At 41.4% G+C, this 20,565-nt stretch overlaps 1 protein-coding gene across 4 annotated transcripts in view; it reads left to right on the top strand.

Annotated features, from left to right (window-relative positions):
* Window positions 1-20,565, top strand: part of RIPOR2 (RHO family interacting cell polarization regulator 2) — a 101,993-nt gene that overhangs the window by 45,663 nt on the left and 35,765 nt on the right. Inside the window, exon 1 of one of the 4 annotated variants that reach the window (XM_081205781.1) lies at window positions 1,089-1,387. The exons of the other annotated variants lie outside the window; for them this stretch is intronic. The gene's annotated coding sequence lies outside the window, so the exon portion shown is untranslated. Of the gene's footprint in view, window positions 1-1,088; window positions 1,388-20,565 lie in introns of those variants that run through there. 4 annotated transcript variants of the gene reach the window in all.

Below are 20,565 nucleotides of genomic sequence, written 5' to 3'. Positions count from 1 at the left end.
ACACCTAGTGACAAAACAGAAGCGCTAATACTACCCATATATGCCCTGATCCAGATTATGTCTGTGTGTACACCATAAGGCACAACTGAAGCGCATTCTTTCCGTCAGAGTATTCTGGGCAGAGTTGCAATTCCCAGCAACAAACTGCAGTGCCCAGAATTCCTTTTTGGGGTGGGGATGTGTTTCAAATGTATGTTCAAGGTATAGTTCATATGCAGCCTTAGTAGTAGATAGGTAGCCGTGTTGGTCTGCCATAGTCAAAATAAAAAAATTCCTTCCAGTAGCACCTTAAAGACCAACTAAGTTAGTTCTTGGTATACCAAGAACTAACTTAGTTGGTCTTTAAGGTGCTACTGGAAGGAATTTTTTTATTTAGCCTTAGTAGTGTGAATTATGTGTGATTAGTGGCACTAGATATGAACGGGGCTGCTCATGCACCAGAATGCACTAAACAACTAAAGCAGCAACTTCCAGAATAATATGGTTTAGGGGCTTCTCATCCGCAAATCCTTATGCTGGTCTTTAAGGTTCCACAGAACTCTTCTCTGCTTACATTGTTGAGAGTAACATTGTGCTTATAAACATCCACGCACAGAAACACATTCTGATGAATATACAGCGCCTGGTTTTGCAGTCACCTACCAGTCCCGTCCCCCCCCCCCCAAAAAAAAAACCCAGGTTGGATAGAACTGGGCATGAGGAAGGCTTCAGATAATTACCCACCCTGGTGGAACAACAGCGCGTCAGAAACTGAACCTGGCAAACTGCTGCGGCATTCACTCTCGCCACGGTGCAGAAAATAAACTCCTGTCTCCCCTGAGGCATGGGAGACGGCATTACATAAATATTTGCAGAGGAAACAAGAATGCCAGAGTGATCAAATGAAGGGAAAAGGGAAAGCTCTCCTCACCTATAGCAGCTAGTTAAGTCTCGGAGAAGCAGCTGTTTCACTGATCCCTATAGTCTCAGCACGGATGACGCTGGAGTCAGACGCTGCGACCCCCCCCCCCACTTCTCTCCCTCCCTCCCTCTCACACACATTCCCTCTCTTCTCTACTGTAACTTTACCAGGGTAACAGAATTGTAGATGCTTCTGCTGGCAGAAGAGTGAGTCAGAGCAGCTAATGACTGAGAGCAAGCTGGTAACTGATGCGCTCTCGCTCTCTCTCCCTGCTCCACCTCCCCTCTCAGTCTTTCTCTCCCCCCCCCCCTTCTTTAAATCAGAAACACTAACTAAGCCACTACTGGCTGCACAGTAGAGAGCAGTGCAGTTTGCTTCTCAGATCCTATTGCTGCTGTTATGAGGATTGACTGTGGAAGAGGAGCTTTGGGATTGCAAACCAGTGTATTCAGCTACCCTACCATACGTCTGAGTCTGTGCATTTAGGTGGGTGCTTTCCCCTTCCCCCTTTCAATTTTCAGACTCATGAGGACTAATATTGTTGCATGTTCTTTCCAAATATTGTAGTGTTTTATATTGCCCTGTGCTTTTTTGTGTCATCTGTCCCCGGTCATAAAGTTATTACAGGATGGTTTGTTCTTAACACTGATTCTTTGCAACATTTGGATGTCAGTTGCTTAAGGAAATTGTTGCTAAACTGTTAAATAGTATTGTCCCCATTAAATCCGCCAGGCATGGCATTTCAGTGCAGTTGTGTTGGTATAGGGCTAGGCTCTGTACTATAGAGTGAAATATTATTGAATTAATTGTGTCTCAAAATCCTTAGTCCGATGCTTCTCTTTTAAATGCAGCAGAATCTTGAGCCTGATTAGTACTCTGAGTAAGGGAGTAAAACATGGAAATATATAACTGGTGTGTAACATTGAAGCTAGTAATGTGAAATGATTCTACTGAGTTTAGCAAAGTTGCCTTTTCACACTGAGTGCTAACCTACCTCCGAAAGCCTGGAAGCACAGGTATCATAAGAAGGAAAACAAATATTTGAAATCTTTATGTTGTATAGTAATCAAGATTGTATTTTCAGTTTAGTTTGTGGCTTCAGTAAGGTTTGTGGCTACACTGATAAAAATCAGTTGTTGTTTCACCCCACTGTAATGTTGCCAGATGTACCTTGGTTCCTGAGTGGAAAGGCTTTTTCCTGACTTTGGAGTGTTATAGTCCTGTAAATGTTATTGGCAGACCCTGGCTTGTTTGTTTGTTTGTTTTTTTACAACTCCGTAGAGCTGGCACTTATCATAGCACTTCAGTGCCCCTTGACAACCCTGTCATTTTCAGGAGCACTCTCATGGGGTTTGAAGGAGCTTAAAGCAATCTTTTCCACATCTTGAGCTCAGTTTGCCAAAAGATCCTGCTCAAGCTCCCATTCATTTCAGCACAGTTTGAGTAGCAGAACATCTCCGCGGATTGTGCCCTGACTTGTCTTTGAAGAAGTCCCTTCCATATACTATGCTTTCTTTGAAAACAAGGATGCTTTTCTAGAGACAAATGTATGCGTATTGCTTTATCACTGAGTGGCACTTTTAAATCATGCTTCCAGAAACATTTCAGGCTTTCCTTATGTGTGTTGTCCAAAAAACCTTTAGGATATTATTGATTACAATGTGGATAAAAGCTTTTTGCACTCCCCCCTCCATTCGGTGTGGGGATAGCATCTGAGCAAAGTTGAAGCAAATGCATTGCATTGAAACAGAGTTGCAATAGTCTGTACTTTTTAAAGGAATTGATTGTGCAATATTTGATTCCTATGACTTTTGTGTTCTCCTGCCTTTGGGAAAATACTTGTAGTGTTAGTGGTGGTTATAGCCTCCATTGTCATGCGTCCTTCAAAATGCCAGTCTTCATTCCCCCCCCAAGCTACATATTCAAAAGCATTGCTTTCACATCATTTCGCTGCTGCCTGCCACACACCAGGAGACCTCAGCAAAGAACAGTCCCAATTAGAAACATTATTACTTGTATTTGCCCACAGCTAATTGGGATTCAGAACCAGACCTTCCTTTCTGAATTAACAAAGGCAGGGATGTGTTCAGTGAGGGTGGCATGGGAAGAGAGAAAGTTCCTTTCCACTTAGGGTAACTGTTCTGTGCTGACTGCCAGACCTGGCTAAGACACATTGTTTTATATGCAGCTCGAGGTTGGCAACTGTTGGTCGACGGGCCAAATCCAACTCCTTTAGTGGGCACAAAGTAACTTGCCAGCCCTCTTTTGCTCCTACCAATTCTGAGCATTGGCTTGGCAGAATCACCAGGAAGGCGAGACAGGAACAGGAACACAAAAGCATCCTCCTCCTCCTCTTCTTACTCTTATGCCCCTGCCTCTTCCTTCTCTTGAATTGAAACAGCTTGATGAACATGATCAAGAGGAAGCTGGGTGCATGCCAGGTAGAGGAAAGAACCTCTTCCTCTTCTTCCTCCTCCTCCTCCTCCTCCTCCTCCTCCTCCTGCCTCCTCCTCCTCCTCTTCTTCTTCTTCTTCTTTTCTCCTCCTCCTCCTCCTCCTCCTCCTTCTTCTTCTTCTTCTTCTTCGAAGAACCACCTGCTCTACATTCCCCCAGTAGCATGGAGGGGAGGGCAGTAAGGGGAGTAGTAACTTTGGAGAAGGTTTGGCGCACCACACACCAGCATCCGTACAAAGTTAATGGCAAAACTAGGGTCATGCTTTCTGAGTATCTCCTTCCAAAAACCTCTCCCAATATAACCAGGCTATGAAGGAATCTGAACTTTGTTCTGAATGGCAGAAAAGCACCCTTGCTGTGAGAAGAAGGCACGTTTGTTCCTCTTAATAACTTTGAACACTGGGAAATGGTGGTTATTCTACTACCACTGGATTTAAGCACCTAGAGTAGTACACCATAAATTGCAATAATAGCTTGTAGCGTTATACTGGCATTCAGATGTCCCAACCTGGGCATTTCTGTCCTTGCTCAATAATTCTTGGGAACAGTAATACTAGTAAGATCTCTTTAAGATCTCCCATTGAAGAGACTGTGGGCAATAATAATAATAATTAATAAAATAAGCCCTGAAGTAAACCTGAACCTGGCTATTATATCTACCGGTACATAAATTGTGGTTCCTGTTTTGCAATTGCTCCACTGTCTGCTGCCCCAGGGGACAAAACACTCAGAGTGACAGATCAGAAGCACAGCCTTGGACATGTTGACAGCTCTTCATATTATATCAAGCTGAATGGAACTGCTAACACTGTGATCATGTACCTATACCAGCAGCCTTTTCTTCATTGCTTCTTGTTGCACTGAACTCTAAATAAGAAGCAGTGTCATTTCCACAGGAGTTAAGGAGAATGGATGACTGTCACAAGTGACTACTTGCGGCTGAGAAGTTGTAATAATTGAAAAAGAAGATAGGTATTGGACTTGCCTGCCATTTCTTCCAAAATTGTGGATTAGAGAAAATCTGGAAGGCTATGATTATGTACAGACTTTCTCAGCAAACACGGCAAGCAAGGAATCCTAATTTAAAAACAGATATTTTGGCATCATGGTTTCTGTTTATTTTCTATGTGGAAACTCAAAACTCTTGATTAGTTTCTAATCAACTCCAGATGTCTATATGTTTCCTGACAATTATTCTTATCACACACACACACGTTATACAACTTGCCTATCCAATCTTTCCAAAAGGAGGCTCTTCCTCAGGCTGTTTTTGCTGTAGTCATCCCACAAGCATATCCATTGTATACTAAGGATTGTAATCAGTGAGTTATTTCTTCAGTGATCTTGCTGTGTATTCTCTTCTGTTGCCTGTACTTCTAACTTTACTTTAAAATTAAATTAAATTTCATGGAACCAGAGAGAGACAGACACAGAGAGAACACTTTGCAAACTGCCAAAGCAAAGAATACCATTCACTTGTGAACTGCTTGAGTGTTGCAGTTATTTTTCATTTGCCATGCTAAGCTGTTCTGTTTGCAAGATAGACCCCTTGTGTTTGTGGGCATTGAACCAGTGAAAAATACCAGCTGAAAATAGACAATGAAGGACCTGAATGCAGCAGTGCCCTCCAAGCGTGCACAGGCAAGGCATTCCTCAAAGTAGATGGGAAGTGCAGTAGCTCTGCTGAAGCAGTTATAATGTCAGCCTCAAGGTATGTTCACTGCATGGTTCTCTTAGTGAACTGTAGGGGGTTTTGGGTGCCCAGCCTTTTTTATATATACATATTAAAAGAAAGGTCAACCAACTCTAGGTTCTTCTGTCATGTTTGCTCAACATCCCTTGTTTATGCAAACCAAAGTCTGCACTTAACAGCCAAACTGTGTTTTGCACAAATCAGAATAGGAAAGCATAGTTTCGCCTTAGCATGATGCATACTCTTAACATTTATAAAGATCTTCCAAATGTTAAAAGAGCTTCACATACATCACCCTGTTGCAATCCTTATGAAACCTCTATAAGTTGCATTAGTATTATTATCCCATATTGCAGATGGGAGAGGAGGTTGCTAGGCCATAAGAAAGTGAGTTGCTTAAGTCCAACACCAGAGATGTCATTGCAGAGGTGATAAGGGAGCCAGATACAGTACTTCCTGGTTCATAATTGAGCCACTTAGCTGCCTCACTGCACCATGTCCAATTCTGGTTTGCAGCCAAGTATGATTTGTGCAAACTACAGTTCAGTTAATGTTAACTGTGTTTTGCACAAGTTTTTCACAGTGCATGAAGGGAGAAGAGGAAGAGTGTATTCAAGCTGAGGCTCATGCATGAATGACTGAACTCCGACTTGCTATGATGTGTGAACGAAGCCAATGTTTAAAGTTTATTTTCACCATTATCAAAAAGGTATAATGTTATCCTGACCGCCTGAAGAGGTGAGATCAGTTCAGGAAGAGATGCAAAGCTTCTCTTGTGCAAAACTCACAGAATGATTTTCTTCCACCCTCTTCTGTTTTGCTGAAGAAATCATCCAACAGCTTATCAAAATATTTAAAGACTTAAGATTATACATATGCATTTTCACTTGTGGTTACTATGCATAATGAGACTATGCATCATCAGCATCTTACAACTCAATAACCATATAGTAATAACTACACAGTCCTTGTGATCAGCACCAGATTTTGGATGGTGTGGGCTGTTCCCCCGCACAGGGCGACAAGATGAGGGAGTGCAATATTGAGAAGATCCATAATTGAGAAGATCCATTTGGGGGCACCAAATTTTGGCCTTACACAGGGCGCCATGTTATGAAAGATTATCAAAGTCTGCCCCTGCATGTTATATGTCCCTTTGAATTTATGTTATAGATGGGCTGTAATAATTGCTCAGTTTTTCATACCTAACTTAATAAGGTTTGATTAGATTGGCACCTAGCTATTTCTATTCATTGGCCAGCAGATGGCTCAGACAATGAAAGATGGTAAACCGGGATCAGCTCAAGATCTAGACACTCTGTTCTGGCATCCTGGTTCACAGATCAGTGGAGTCACAGTGATAGAAAGTCTCATAGCACAAATCCATTATCATGATGAGATGGATGCCTGAAGAGTCCCCCCCCCCCGGGCATTGCTACCTCTGGGGAGCTAAAAAGGTAAAGGTAAAGGGACCCCTGACCGTTAGGTCCAGTCGTGATCGTCTCTGGGGTTGTGGTCTCATCTTGCTTTATTGGCCGAGGGAGCTGGCGTACAGCTTCCGGGTCATGTGGCCAGCATGACTAAGCTGCTTCTGGCAAACCAGAGCAGCACACAGAAACACCATTTACCTTCCCGCCAGAGTGGTACCTATTTATCTACTTACACTTTGACGTGCTTTCGAACTGCTAGGTTGGCAGGAGCTGGGACCGAGCAACAGGAGCTCACCCTGTTGCGGGGATTCAAACCGCCGACCTTCTGAACGGCAAGTCCTAGGCTCTGTGGTTTAACCCACAGTGCCACCCGCATCCCTCTGGGGAGCTATATGCTCCCAATTATTCAGGTAGGTTAGGTTAGAAATTGGGAAACCTGACCCCAACTGATTACAATATGTTAGAGCATGATAACCTTGGATTTAGGCAGATCGTGAGCCCAAGGGGGGAGATGCAATGAAGCAAATACAGGATATTTTAATTTCAGCAAAGTTAAGTGTTGCCTCTCCCTCCACCCTCTGTCTAGAAAATTGTCTCTTGGTGTGATACACTAGTCCCAGATAGCAAAATAAGTACCTGGAAGATTATATAGCACACTCAACCAAGCCTGTGATTTGCATCAAGCTTTTTCATCTAAACAACTTGTTCAGAAGGCCTTCTATATTCAGGGAACTGAAATATCTTTTGGGTGAAATATGCCACCTTGTTTGTTGCCTTAAGTGGTGCAGGAATGAGCAGGGTGTATTTTTGCTGTTTTGTTTGACCAGGATGTCATGCTGTCATATTTTTTTCAGGAATCTAAATAGGTCGAGGTTTAAACCACTCAAAAGATCTCTGTTAGATATAGGCAGTGAGCAATAAACTATTATCACTTCATTTGTCATTAAATTTATATACGCCACCTTTCTTCTACAGAACTTAGGAAAACATCCCTAGGATTCCCTCATGTTTTCTCATCCAAACACTAATGTGCCTTCAGACCACCATGCTATGGTGCCACAACAGTGATATAATGGTCCCAAACCTCTCCCAAGATAATCCAACAATATTTTCCATATAATTTTTTTTTTTTGGGTGAAGCTTTCAAGATCTGTCCTACTTTTGATAATCCAAAAAATACATTTTAGGTGTGTATATGTAGCCATAGTCACACAACCTTGTAAGCATGAACAAACTGGGCCTACTTTGCTTCTCTTCATTCCACCCTGTTAGTGCACAAATGAAACAAACCATTATCCCTTCCTTAGTGCTTGTTCTTACTGATGGATAATGTCTTGTTGGAGCCATACAAACCATGATTTCTGGTTTAGATGTAACACTAAGCCAAGGGTTGTGGTTTGTTTCCTCTGTGCACTATTGGGGGTGGGGCAGGGAGAAGAGCAAAATGGACATAATTTGCTTATGCATAGTGAGCTAGGTATATGATTTATGGCTTAGAACGAAGCTTGAATGTGGTCAGAGAGAGAAAGGGGGAGAAGTGGTTATTACTAATTCATACAGATTTAATGTAAGCAAGGAAAGGAGATAAATGATAATTACTTTTGTCTTTCAGTGATAACGAATGCTTTCAGATCTGGTTAATCCAAGCTTCGTTTATCCTTATGTCTCTATATTGAAAAGATTTAAGTGATTACTAATCCTGTGATGTGCAGAATATGGTGCCAGCCTCTTAAACGTGAAGGCTTTTGTAAATCTGCAATTCAAATGGAGTGTGTTGCTTTTAAATTAACAGGCTTGAGCATAATTACTGAATCAAGGACCCAATCTTATCTTCAGTGGCACTTGCCACTGAAAATTAAAACCCAAAATCTAGCTAGTTACATTATAAAAGGCTATAGTGATTCAGTTTATGTGTCTTAATTCCCATTAGCTTTTAATGAAACTTAGGTGTTTTAGGGTTCCTGTCTTGCTTCTTTCATAGGCCGTTACCACAGTATTCAGTAATAGCAGCAATATTTTTAATTGTTTCTTTTTATGCTTCTCCCTGATCCAGACTCTGTAAAGAGGAACTGTGACCTGCAAAATGAGGAACAGTAAAAGAGATAAAGAAACACCCCACCCATATTTTTAACAAGTCTTGGGCTTGAGAGTGTGTTGTATACTGGTAAGCCTGGGAATACTGATTCTTCCTTTGCCAGCGCAAGCCAGAGCTTAAAATGTTGGTTTCGTTTTCCTGACACAAGCAAAGAAGTCTAACTTCATCATCTTCAACCTGAAGCAATATCATTAAATCAGGCTAAATGTCAGTGACACAATAAGCAGCCAGCACACACATAATTCAATTTTTTAATGCTTGATTAGCAAGCAAATTATGCAAATGTGGCAAAAGCATAAGAAAGGGATAATATATCCCCCATTCATCCTTTTATTCGTCTCGGGTATGGCCCAAGATTTGATCGTTTGATCTGTTTAGTTTCTAGGACAGTAAAAACTAGGAGATAGTCACTTTTTCAAAGAATGCCTTATCTTGGTTTCTCTTGTCAGCTGCTGATCCAGTCACACCCTGGTTTTTCCTCCTCAATCTGTATGCAAATCAGCTGTATTTTACACATGCACTGGCTGCTAAATCTGTTAACATTCGCATGCATTAGCATTTACACCCAAAGTGCAATTCTCCTCTTGGGAAAAATGGCCTAAAGATTTTGCTCCCTTCATGGTTGCACCTGCTTTCCCCGTCTTCACAGCTAACGTTCCTCTATTGTTTCCATATTTTACTTTTTTTCTGTACCTGTTGAGTGAGAGCTGTGATCAGGAAATAATCTTCAGAGCCCCAGACACTTGTATATTGGCAACGCCAGCAGTTATTGCATTATAATACTGATGCAGAACAAGCAGCGAGAAAACTGGCCACCTTTTTGTAGTCTGTGTGTTCTTGTCACACATGTTCTTGACAGAAGCTCCTGTGATTCTGGCACCATCTGTTCCAGAAGCAGCTGTCATGGGAGTAGCTACTGGCCATATATGTAACTTCAAATATTGTACTTCCACAAAATGAATGTATTTTGTTGGAATTGTTCTCATACGGAAAAATTGATTGTGTGAATTGCCTCTACTACACCCACTGTTTTCTATATCCAGTACTTTGCTTCTGTGGTAAAGTTTCAGAAAATGCTTTGGCTGAATCATATATCAAACTGGGAACAACAGTCATTGCTGCTCAAGTTGCTTAAGTATTATGGAAGCTGTTGAGTGGATGATAATGGATGATAACACACATGGTCATAGTAGGACTGAAGACATCTCACACATACTATCTTAAACCCATTTCAGTCATCACAGTGCCACTTGCCTCAGACACAGCTCCACATGCCGCTATAGTTAAGTTGGCATATAGCCCACTGGGTGGCACCATTAATGCAATCTTATTTTTTTAAACCACGACTGTACATCACACACGAGCGCATATAATGCAATGAATAAGGACAGATTTGAAGGCCAACTGTCAACCTGAAGTAAAGGCAGAAATTTAAATAATGAGACCGGACTCATTATTACCCAGTTCTGAAGCCATTTGCGACATCTAGGAGCCATGAAGTGTCTAGAGCTCTTATTTATTGCAGTAAGATTTAGGTTGACTTGCATTTCTAGTTTATGTATGTAGAAGTTAAAACAGCAAGACCAGGCGCTGGTTCAATGTGGTCTCCACATAATCTCCTTTGGGCTCAGACTCACAGACATTCGCCCTCATCGTGGATACAGTTGCATAGAAAGTATGTTATGATGACCAGAAGTACATGAGTAACCATGGACAAAACACTTATAGAGAAGGATGATTAATGCACCCCAGTGTAAGCTCTTGCTTCATTATTTATTTGTTATACATTTACACCCAAACCACTGGATATCTCACAAAGTGTACTTCCATTTTGTTCATTGCCATGCACTCCAGTACAAGCTTCAGGTGGAAGTCCAGGGTGTCTACCATGTTTTGAGATTGAAGGATGGAAACAAGAAATAAATCTGAGTGATACTGGCATAGTGATGACATTCAGCCCAGATCTCCAGATGGCCTCATCCATCAGCTTCATGTAAACATTAAAAAGCATGGGAGACAAGATGGAGTCTTGCAGTACCCCACATACTCCAAAGGCCATGGCAAAGAATGAGCGTGCATGTATGTGTGTGACTGGTTTGTTTGTGTGTTTTAATGTGGTGCCCACAACTCTTCCACAGGTCCCCAAATGTACCCACAGCTCAAAAAGGTTGGTGACCCCTGTTTGTTCCCTACACTGACTGGCAGTGGCTCTCCAAAATTTCAGACAGAAGCCTTTCCAGTTCTACATGGGAGACCCCAAGAACTGAACCAGAGTCCTCCTGCATGGACTATTGATTTTTGCCATTGAGATGGCCCTTCCCAATTAACGCTGGCCAGAAACACATGACTGGAGCATCTGCTGTAAAATCACCCAAAATGGATTATTCAATTCGGCCAAGTAAAAAAGTAGAGGTAAAACAACTTGCAATGCATGTTTGCTCAGAAGTAAGTTTCATTATATTCAGTGAGGCTTATTCTCAGATGAGGATGTGAAGGACTGCAGCTTTGCACTATGTGCAAATGTCTCCTGGCAGTCAAAATCTGTTGCATGGAATGTATTTGTTGCTGTGGGCAGGAAAAAAAATCAGGGGAATTCTGAAAGGAACAGGCACAATTCAATGCAAGGTATACATGACTGGAATAGCCCTAAAGCTGTGGATGACTCCCATAGCAGCATATCACATTTGATTTTGCTAAATTGTTTCTAATTTTTCCAGCAGCTGTTAAGGCGCCTTGAAGGTTGCAAACTTAGATTTATCATTCTATAAGCTTAGGGCCCCTCTACAATCGCAGTGACAGCATTCCTGACACACAAATGGCAGCAGTGGAAAAGTTCAAAAGAATGAAAGATCTTCTCTCAAACCTGTTCTACTTCTTATTAAAGATTTACTGAAAAGGACACAGATGCTGGTAACTTGCATAAGCCAGTGTGTCTCAGCTCTGTGGCCTTTCCTTCAAGGGAGTAGGTTTGCTTTGAGGATCCTTGAAGGCGATGGTACGGTTTCTGGCTTATGGTAAGGTATCTTTTGTTCCTCTTCAAATATGATATGATAAATCTTTCCTGAAGGAACGTGTCATCTACCGTTTTGGGCAACAAATGTGCTGTTGCTGAAGAAGAGCAGAATGAATGTCACTCAGTTGTTATTCTTTGTGTCGTGATTTTGTTCCTTGGGTAACCTTCAGGTCTTCTGTGCTCACTTCAGAGCTTAGTCCAACATCTGTCTCCTTAACGACATTATCAGTTTGATCTGATCTCTTCAAACCAGAGACCTGAGGCTATACCAGGGTGCATTTGAAGCTCCTATACAGGCATTCTTTCCACATTGTTTCACTAGAGTAGGCAGCTATGTACACATATCCCTTTGCACATGTGGAATTTTGGCCCATCTGTTCATGTAGATGAGAAAGTTATATGTGTTTGGAAGCTGCCCAGAGTGGCTGGGGCAACCCAGCCAGATGGGCAGGGTATTACTATTACTGTTACTAGATTCAGGTAGGTAGCCATGTTGGTCTGATGCATGCACACGAAAGCTTATACCCAGAACAAACTTAGTTGGTCTCTAAGGTGCTACTGGACATTTTTTTAATTTTTATTTACTTATTAAAGGTAAAGGTAAAGGTACCCCTGCCCGTACGGGCCAGTCGTGTCCGACTCTAGGGTTGTGCGCCCATCTCACTTAAGAGGCCGGGGGCCAACGCTGTCCGGAGACACTTCCGGGTCACGTGGCCAGCGTGACGAAGCTGCTCTGGCGAGCCAGCACCAGCGCAGCACATGGAAACGCCGTTTACCTTCCCGCTAGTAAGCGGTACCTATTTATCTACTTGCACTTAGGGGTGCTTTCAAACTGCTAGGTGGGCAGGAGCTGGGACCGAACGACGGGAGCTCACCCCGCCGCGGGGATTCGAACCGCCGACCATACGATCGGCAAGTCCTAGGCACTGAGGTTTTACCCACAGCGCCACCCACATCCCTGACTTGTTACTATTACTATTATTACTACTATTACTATTACTTATTACTACTACTATTATTATTATTATTATTATTATTATTATTATTATTATTATTATTATTACTATTATTACTATTATTAGAATTACCTCCAGGAGCACATACCTCACCTGTAGCAGACACCTGAATTTGACCAGCTCAGGATGTTTATATTGTATGTAAATGGGTGTACCATTTTCAGTTCTTCAAATCTCTCAGAAGGATTTTGTTTCCCTGAGTTTTACATTTGTAATTCTGCTAATTAGTCTGTAATCAACAGAACATAAACATCTGCATAAGCGATGGAACCTTCAATTTATCACATTAAAGCATTTGGGCAGGGGAATACAAATCCATTCATGAAACAAATCCTGTCCTCAGGCTCTCTGCTAACTAAAAGCAGAAGTGTGGAGATGGAAAAAGAACTCAGAATTAATATATTTAACTAGTTTAGAGAGCTTCACCAGCTGAACACAGTCACAGTAAAGCACAAGTTCAAATACAGCCATAGAAACCAAAAGACAGAAAGGCATGCATAGAATAGTGTCTTCTCCGTATGTGTGTTTTCCCCCATGAACAATCACTCTGCACATTCCTTCCCCCATAATGTTTCTTAGTTCCTATCTAAACATGTTCAGCATCATTCAACAGTCTGCTTTGGTTTTTCTGTGTAAGCAGTTGTACTAGGTATAGATACATAGAGTTATCAAACGGCAGAGTTTATGGTTAGCAGAAAAGACCCATGTTCACATCACAAGACATTTTAAATTATCCTATCTAAGATGCTGCCTTACTCATTATACACTGAAAAAGATATACCAAGAACTCTGGCCACAACTTTCAATTTGAGGAATAATTCCTACTCAAGAGTTGAAATGAAAAACGTGTATATTCTGCTAAGAATAACAGTTTGAAGCTAGTAGTAAATTTAAATATAACATGTAAGTATGATGGTTTTAAAGTAATGGTAAGTTTGGATACAACGTTTAAGTACAGAAATAATGTAGTTTCAAATATACAGTGATATGGTACAAAGGTACATGAAATACGAGTGCACAACAATTGTTTTATACAAGTCTCAATGGCAGTCAAAAAGAGTCCATATATAAAAAAAATCAGGATAAAGAATACAGAATAAAGGATCAAATAGGGCCAAAACGGAGTATCTGGAGTGTGAATCAGATGTACGACTCAGTAGTGGTGACCAGGACAGGGCCCTGTTTCGGAGTAAACGCCTTCTTCAGCTGGTAATATCAAATAATATGTCAAGGTAGATCAAGGTGCTTCAATGCCATAAATCATAAATATAATAAATTATATACATTCTAAAGTGTGTTAATACATATCATAATATTTGGTTCCATACCTCGGTTTTTTGGGGGACTATAAATCTGTTGGAAGTCTGTATCATTTAATTCTTTTATGTTTCTTTTTCGACTTACGTCTAGAAATAAGAATTTCCAAGAGTTATTATTTCCTAATCAAATCATTTGTGAAAAACGAACATCAGGTCAGTGTTTTCTCACCTTAGATAATTGAATCCAAGTTTTCTTGCGTTTCTCTGTGCGTTTTCTATTAGGGAGTGAGATCATTGCCTTATATGTGTGTCTGTGGGGGAGGAGAATAGGATCTCTCTTCTTAAAGGTGTAAACAGAGAGGAGATTTAAAGTCCAAGGTCATCTATGATGGTTTATTAAAGAAAAGAATTGTAGTCTTGATGTTCATTCAAGCCCTTGGGGGACATCGTTTCAAACAAGTGAATATATCGTGCTTCCTGTTGTAACAATAGTCTATCAATATTTCTCCTGGTATACAAATCTACTCTTGGTTTCCAAATAATAAAGAAGACAAAATCATCCTCAGTATGTTTTTGTTGTATATAATGTTCCACCATTGGGGCTTCTAGCATTCTGTTAAGCCTTACTCATTATAGACCACTAGGCAAGTTGCTATTTGCAATCATTCATTAGTTACAATTTTGTAGCATTTTCTGTTGTCAAAACAAAATGGTTTCTTCATTCAACACTTTGCTATATAGAAGGCACATTATGGGTGGTTCATTCAGCCTCAAGATAAATATTTTGTAGAACAAGAATTTATGCACAAGCACTTTAAGATAAATATATATAAATGAAGCATTAAAATATTTTCCCCAGGAAGCAGAGGCATATTATGGATTTGAAACAAACTTTATTCAGCAGAAAATGGTCAAATTGAAGTCCCAGAGGCAAAGACTTAGCATGCACCTTTCATTGGAGCAGGTGTGCTGAACTGCAACTTCCATCATCCCTGATCATTGGCCATGCTTGCTGAAGCTGATGGGAGTTGTAGTTCAGCAACATTTGGCAGGCCCAAATTTCCCCATGACTGCATTGAAGGGTAACCTGAATAGGGCAAAATCTAAACTAATTCATTCCTAATTCCTAAAATGCTGATCTAACTAAGCCCAATTGCCGACTCAGTTTCATTATGTTCCATCTATGGAACTCCTTCCCAGGTAGCATTCAGTCTTCCCACCACAGTGGACACCTTTTAACAAAGGCTCAAGATGTTTTGGTTTGTCCAGGTGTTTGGAACATGAATTGTTCTGGTTTTGGATTGTGGTTTAATAGATAGTGTTAACACTCCACTCCAATCTCCATGAGCAGTGTGGGATTCCAGGGGTTGCAGGTGCACTTACCAGGGTCTGTGTTCTCTTTGGGGACAATGAGGCACCACGGAGTCTGGGGTGTTTATGATACGTGGTTTATTTGCACATACATACAACCCTTGTCTAGATGGAGAGAGTGCAGAGCTTTCACAACCCAAGAAAGTCCGGTTCCTGCCATGGATTCCAAGAGACCCCAAAGAACATGTCTAGCCCTCGCAATAGCATAAACAGACTGTCCGCCTTGTGCTCTGGCCTCCCACCTCTCCAGCTTGCAAAAAGGACACTTTTTCCTGTTTGCTTACCTCATCACCCACTGTATCCCTGGAAAGTACTCCCTCCCAACTGGCTGGGTCTCCCCCCTCTGTGTCCAGCAGCCTCTTTTGTCCTGTTGATAGCTTTTGTCAATGGGTTAATGGCTGGCCATCATCATCTTTTGTCCTCCTCACCACCCACACTCAGCGAGCTCTGCCAGGCTAGTCTTCCTTGTTAGCATAAACTGAGCCCAGAGATTCCCATGTTTGGCACAGTTTAGTCAAATCTGGATGAATTCTGATTTTTACGGAATCCAAGAATTATGGGTGACTTGCACCCACATGTCCCCTAAATGGGTTCTGGGGCTTTCCTCAACCCTCTAGAGCAGATTTGGGGAGGTTAAGGGCTGAATGCAGAGATAATGCAGTGGGAGAGAAAATCCCACTGCACAAATGGAACTACTTCATTGGATAGTTGGTTTTATCCCATTGCTAGCATGACCTCTGTTATGAATGAGCTTTGCAGTGCAAACGTTGGTCTTTTTCTTTTATTCCTGTTTGTGCTCTTAGTTCCTGGTGCCTTTGTTTATGGTGAGTTTAGATATCCTAAAAACCACTTGGAAGCCCTTCTCCACACACACAGGGATTTTTGAAATCTGCCTGATACTAAAAATATATTTGCTTTATATAAGTAAAGGTTGAATGTCCATTCTGTCCTTACATCACGTCAAAGAGCAACCAAATGCCAATTTCTATTTTAATCTTTGCAGAAACCCTGGGAGTTAGGTGCAGGGCTGTATGCTGACTCTTTGAATGAATGCACTTAGTTGCTACCTCTTTTACAGTGTCATGGTTCCCAGTTCAAATGTTGCATCACTCTTAATATAAAGTACAATGTGCTGAACTCAGATAACATGTTCTCGAGCCGTTACAGTAATATGCAACTTCTTGCTCATCAATTTGAACTGAAAAAGATACTAGGCCACTATTGTCAGAAGTTACTGACCCAAAAAAATAAAAATACATGACTGACCTTGCTCTCCATGTCACGCTGTGTCACCCACAACCCTTTCATTTTGCCTAACGAATAGTTCTGTGTAAGTCAAAAGCCTGCCTATTTCTATCCTGATGTAATTAATCCAAATGAAAGCTGTCCCTCTACATTTTTTTTTAATTTTAATTTTATTTTGTGGGTTTCACATGCATCATAAGTGATACTTAACTATATCAGGAGGGCAGCAATTTTGGGATTTATTTTATAGAAAGTCATTCATCAGAACATAACGAGAGCTCAAAGGGCCATCTATTGTAGCATCCTTGTCTCACCTTGGCTGACCAGATGTCTGTGGAAGCCTGCCAAGAGACATAAGTGCAACAGGTAAAGGTAAAGGGACCCCTGACCATTAGGTCCAGTTGTGACCGACTCTGGGGTTGCGCCGCTCATCTCACTTTACTGGCCGAGTAACCACTTTACAGCTTCTGGGTCATGTGGCCAGCATGACTATGCCGCTTCAGGCGAACCAGAGCAGCACACGAAAACGCCATTTACCTTTCCGCCAGAGCGGTACCTATTTATCTACTTGCACTTTGACGTGCTTTTGAACTGCTTGGTTGGCAGGAGCAGGGACCGAGCAATGGGAGCTCACCCTGTTGCGGGGATTCAAACCGCTGACCTTCTGATCAGCAAGTCCTAAGCTCTGTGGTTTAACCCACAGTGCAACAGAACCATCCCCAATTCTGATTCTCAACACCTTGCATTTAGACATGCCCTGCCTCTCATGTTAAAGGTGATATACCACCATCATGGCTACTTGCCTTTGATATCTTTATCTTCCATTAATTTTTCTAATCCCCTGTGCAAAGCCACCCAGGCTGTTAGTCATTACTACATCTTGTGGTAGCAAATTGCATAATTCAGCTGTGTGTTGAGTGAAGAATTACTTTCCCTTCATAGTGAATCCATCTTGAGGATTATGCAGAATGAAAAAAAACCAAAACATTATTCAGCATTTCTTCCCAATGTTAAAAACTATCATTCATCCTTAAACCATTTAGCATCTTCTGCAGCTTTCTGGAATGTGTTCTCTTTCATATCATCACTGGTGATTTCAGCTTTATAAGGAGTTGCAGGGTTCCAAAGGAAATGGCATTTATACTATTGAAGAAGAAGAAGAGGAGTTTGGATTTGATATCCCGCCTTTCACTCCCCTTCAGGAGTCTCAAAGCGGCTAACAATCTCCTTTCCCTTCCTCCCCCACAACAAACACTCTGTGAGGTGAGTGGGGCTGAGAGACTTCAAAGAAGTGTGACTGGCCCAAGGTCACCCAGCAGCTGCATGTGGAGGAGCGGAGACGCGAACCCGGTTACCCAGATTACGTGACTACCGCTCTTAACCACTACACCACTAAGGTCAATGGGAATTTGTAACTAGCTGCAGTTGCTTTTGCATAAGGAAGTCAGGGAGCAAATGTATTTTTCATGAGCTACAGGTGCTTTTAATAGTGTGCAACCTTTGTGCTAGAGTACAGGTGTATTACCCTAGCTTAAACAAGTCCTGTATTAGCATGCAGTGTCTTCTAACACACATTCAAAATTAGTCTGAGTAGAAAACCCAGTGCATAAGTGTCAGTGTGTAAAATGTGCACTGCAGTCTTGAAAATACTTGTGGTGTTATATTTTTCTTTGTCTCCTGGATTCAATGTTTTGTAAAGGGTTGTTGGCACTTACTGATGGAGAGGGGAGGGGTGATGCAGGGGGAGCTAAGTGTGAATGTGTGAGCAATGTATGCAGGTGCTCACAGCAGAAATTGCAACCACTTCACTCTTCCACAGCCCTCTTGCTGCTGTGCTACCTAGAGCCAAGCCAAGGTTTGGCTTAGCGTTCCATCCAAACCAGGGTCCATGGATTTCCCCGCTTTGGTGGGGGGGGGGAGCATGAGCTGTAGCCAAGGTTTGTTCTTGGGTAACCCTAATGGTTTAACCAGTCTGGTCGCCAGAATTTCAAGTTCCCTTCTTCTCCTAATTGTGATTAGTGAAAAATCTCTTTAAATTTGCTGGAAGCATGATTTATCTTGCTTGAGATTGGCACACATATGCATTCCACAATAACAGAGCTTTTGGGGTTTTTTTACTCCTGTGTGCATTAACAAGGACCTGATGGAATGTATTAACTTGGCAGTATGTTACTTTGTTTTGACAGGATGAGGCTTTTGACTAAGAAGCAGCTCATCATATGCAAATGAACTCCTCATAATTAACACTAGTCTTTGCTATCCTGCTGTTTGATGTGCTGTAGAATGTTTTTGCCACTGAACCCCATATGCCTGCCACTGTTTCTGAGCTCTTTCCTTAATAGCAATCTCTTAAGTTCAGCCTCAAGGTTCGTAACTCCTCTAACATAACCTAGGCAAAGTCAACAGTTATCAGTGTATAATTCCCACCTTCCCATTGCTTCGCCTTTTGAACCCATTTGGAGTACGTGGCTAATAACTGCGTGAATTGTAATTTTTTTAAAAAATCAATTACAAAAGTAGAGTATCTCATTTTGCAAAATGATGTCAATGCACATTAAGATAACATAGCTGTCGTTTCATTTCCAGATTGCTAGATCTGAGAGAAATTCGGACGCCTTTGCTCTCAGGTGCAATCAATGGTTTCACTTTGTGCAGGGCCCAGAAACATGTATTTGGTCCTGATTTTAAGCATTTGTTTTACTTAGATGGGAGCTGAAGAAGTTCAACACTCTGCTGCTGTGCTGATATAGATAAATGACAGAAAGAGGACAGCCCCATACCATAGAGAGAGAGAGAAAGAAAAGGAGGAAAGCCTCAAAATAAACAATAAAAATAGGGAACTTTAATAAAACAGTAAGTTCTCTGTTGTGTTTCAATGGAAACTTTTCTCAAGGGCACAATAATTCAGTTTTGTTGAATTATTATAATAAGGGAAGCTCTGAGGTACTAAGGTATGGAAAGAGTTTTGATTTTATTTCAGAGTTTATAAATTTCCTCCTGGTATGGCTCAGGTACCTTGATGTTTAAAATAATCAGATACAGAATTTTCTTCATGTACTTTTTAGTTCTTTAAACATTTAAGCTCAAGATGTTGTTTTTCAGCAGCATCAATAAGTACTTGGTGAAATAAATGAGACTTCTGAATAAGCATGCATAGTATTTGGATGTAAGACACAATTTTGTATTAATTCCATAATTCAGAGCTTCTGACTAAAGAGCAAAAATTGTCTGCTTTCCTAATTACTGAAAAAAAGAGTTTTTGTTAATCAGTTTGCATACTTTTACTTATGGTTCCTGAATTACCACACTGATAATATTCTACCTTCCCAGTCTCTAAATGCACCCACACTTCTCTTCATTTGCTGTGCTTCTTTCTCCTCTGAGTGTGTTGGAATGAGAGTCAGAGAGACAAGCTCATGAGTGAAAATGCTTGTAGGGCTCTGGCAGTAATCTCCCAGGTTTCATTTCTGATACAGATAATCATTTTTTTACTCATGCAGACAGTATATCAAATATTCCTCATATTTGGTTCAATCACATTTACAGTGGTACCTCGGGTTAAGTACTTAATTCGTTCCGGAGGTCCGTTCTTAACCTGAAACTGTTCCTAAACTGAAATACCACTTTAGCTAATGGGGCCTCCTGCTGCCGCCGTGCCGCCGGAGCACGATTTCTGTTCTCATCCTGAAGCAAAGTTCTTAACCTGAAGCACTATTTCTGGGTTAGCGGAGTCTGTAACCTGAAGCGTATGTAACCCGAGGTACCACTGTACTTTTGACAGGGGTGGGGAAGCAATATAATTAGTAAATGGATGTAGACTTTTGTACAAGCTAGAACAATAAAGCACATTGGACTTTGCATTCCCATGACCAGTCATACACCAAGTCAATAGTACACATGTGCTAGCCTAGTACAGTGGTACCTCAGGTTACAGATGCTTCAGGTTACAGACTCCACTAACCCAGAAATAGTACCTCGGGTTAAGCACTTTGCTTTAGGATGAGAACAGAAATTGTGCGGTGGCGGCATGGTGGCAGTGGGAGGCCCCATTAGCTAAAGTGGTACCTCAGGCTAAGAACAGTGTCAGG

Source organism: Podarcis bocagei (assembly GCF_964188305.1).
Source record: "Podarcis bocagei genome assembly, chromosome: 8".
Classification (NCBI taxonomy): Eukaryota; Metazoa; Chordata; class Lepidosauria; order Squamata; family Lacertidae; genus Podarcis; species Podarcis bocagei.
This window is presented reverse-complemented; position numbering and strand designations above follow the sequence as displayed.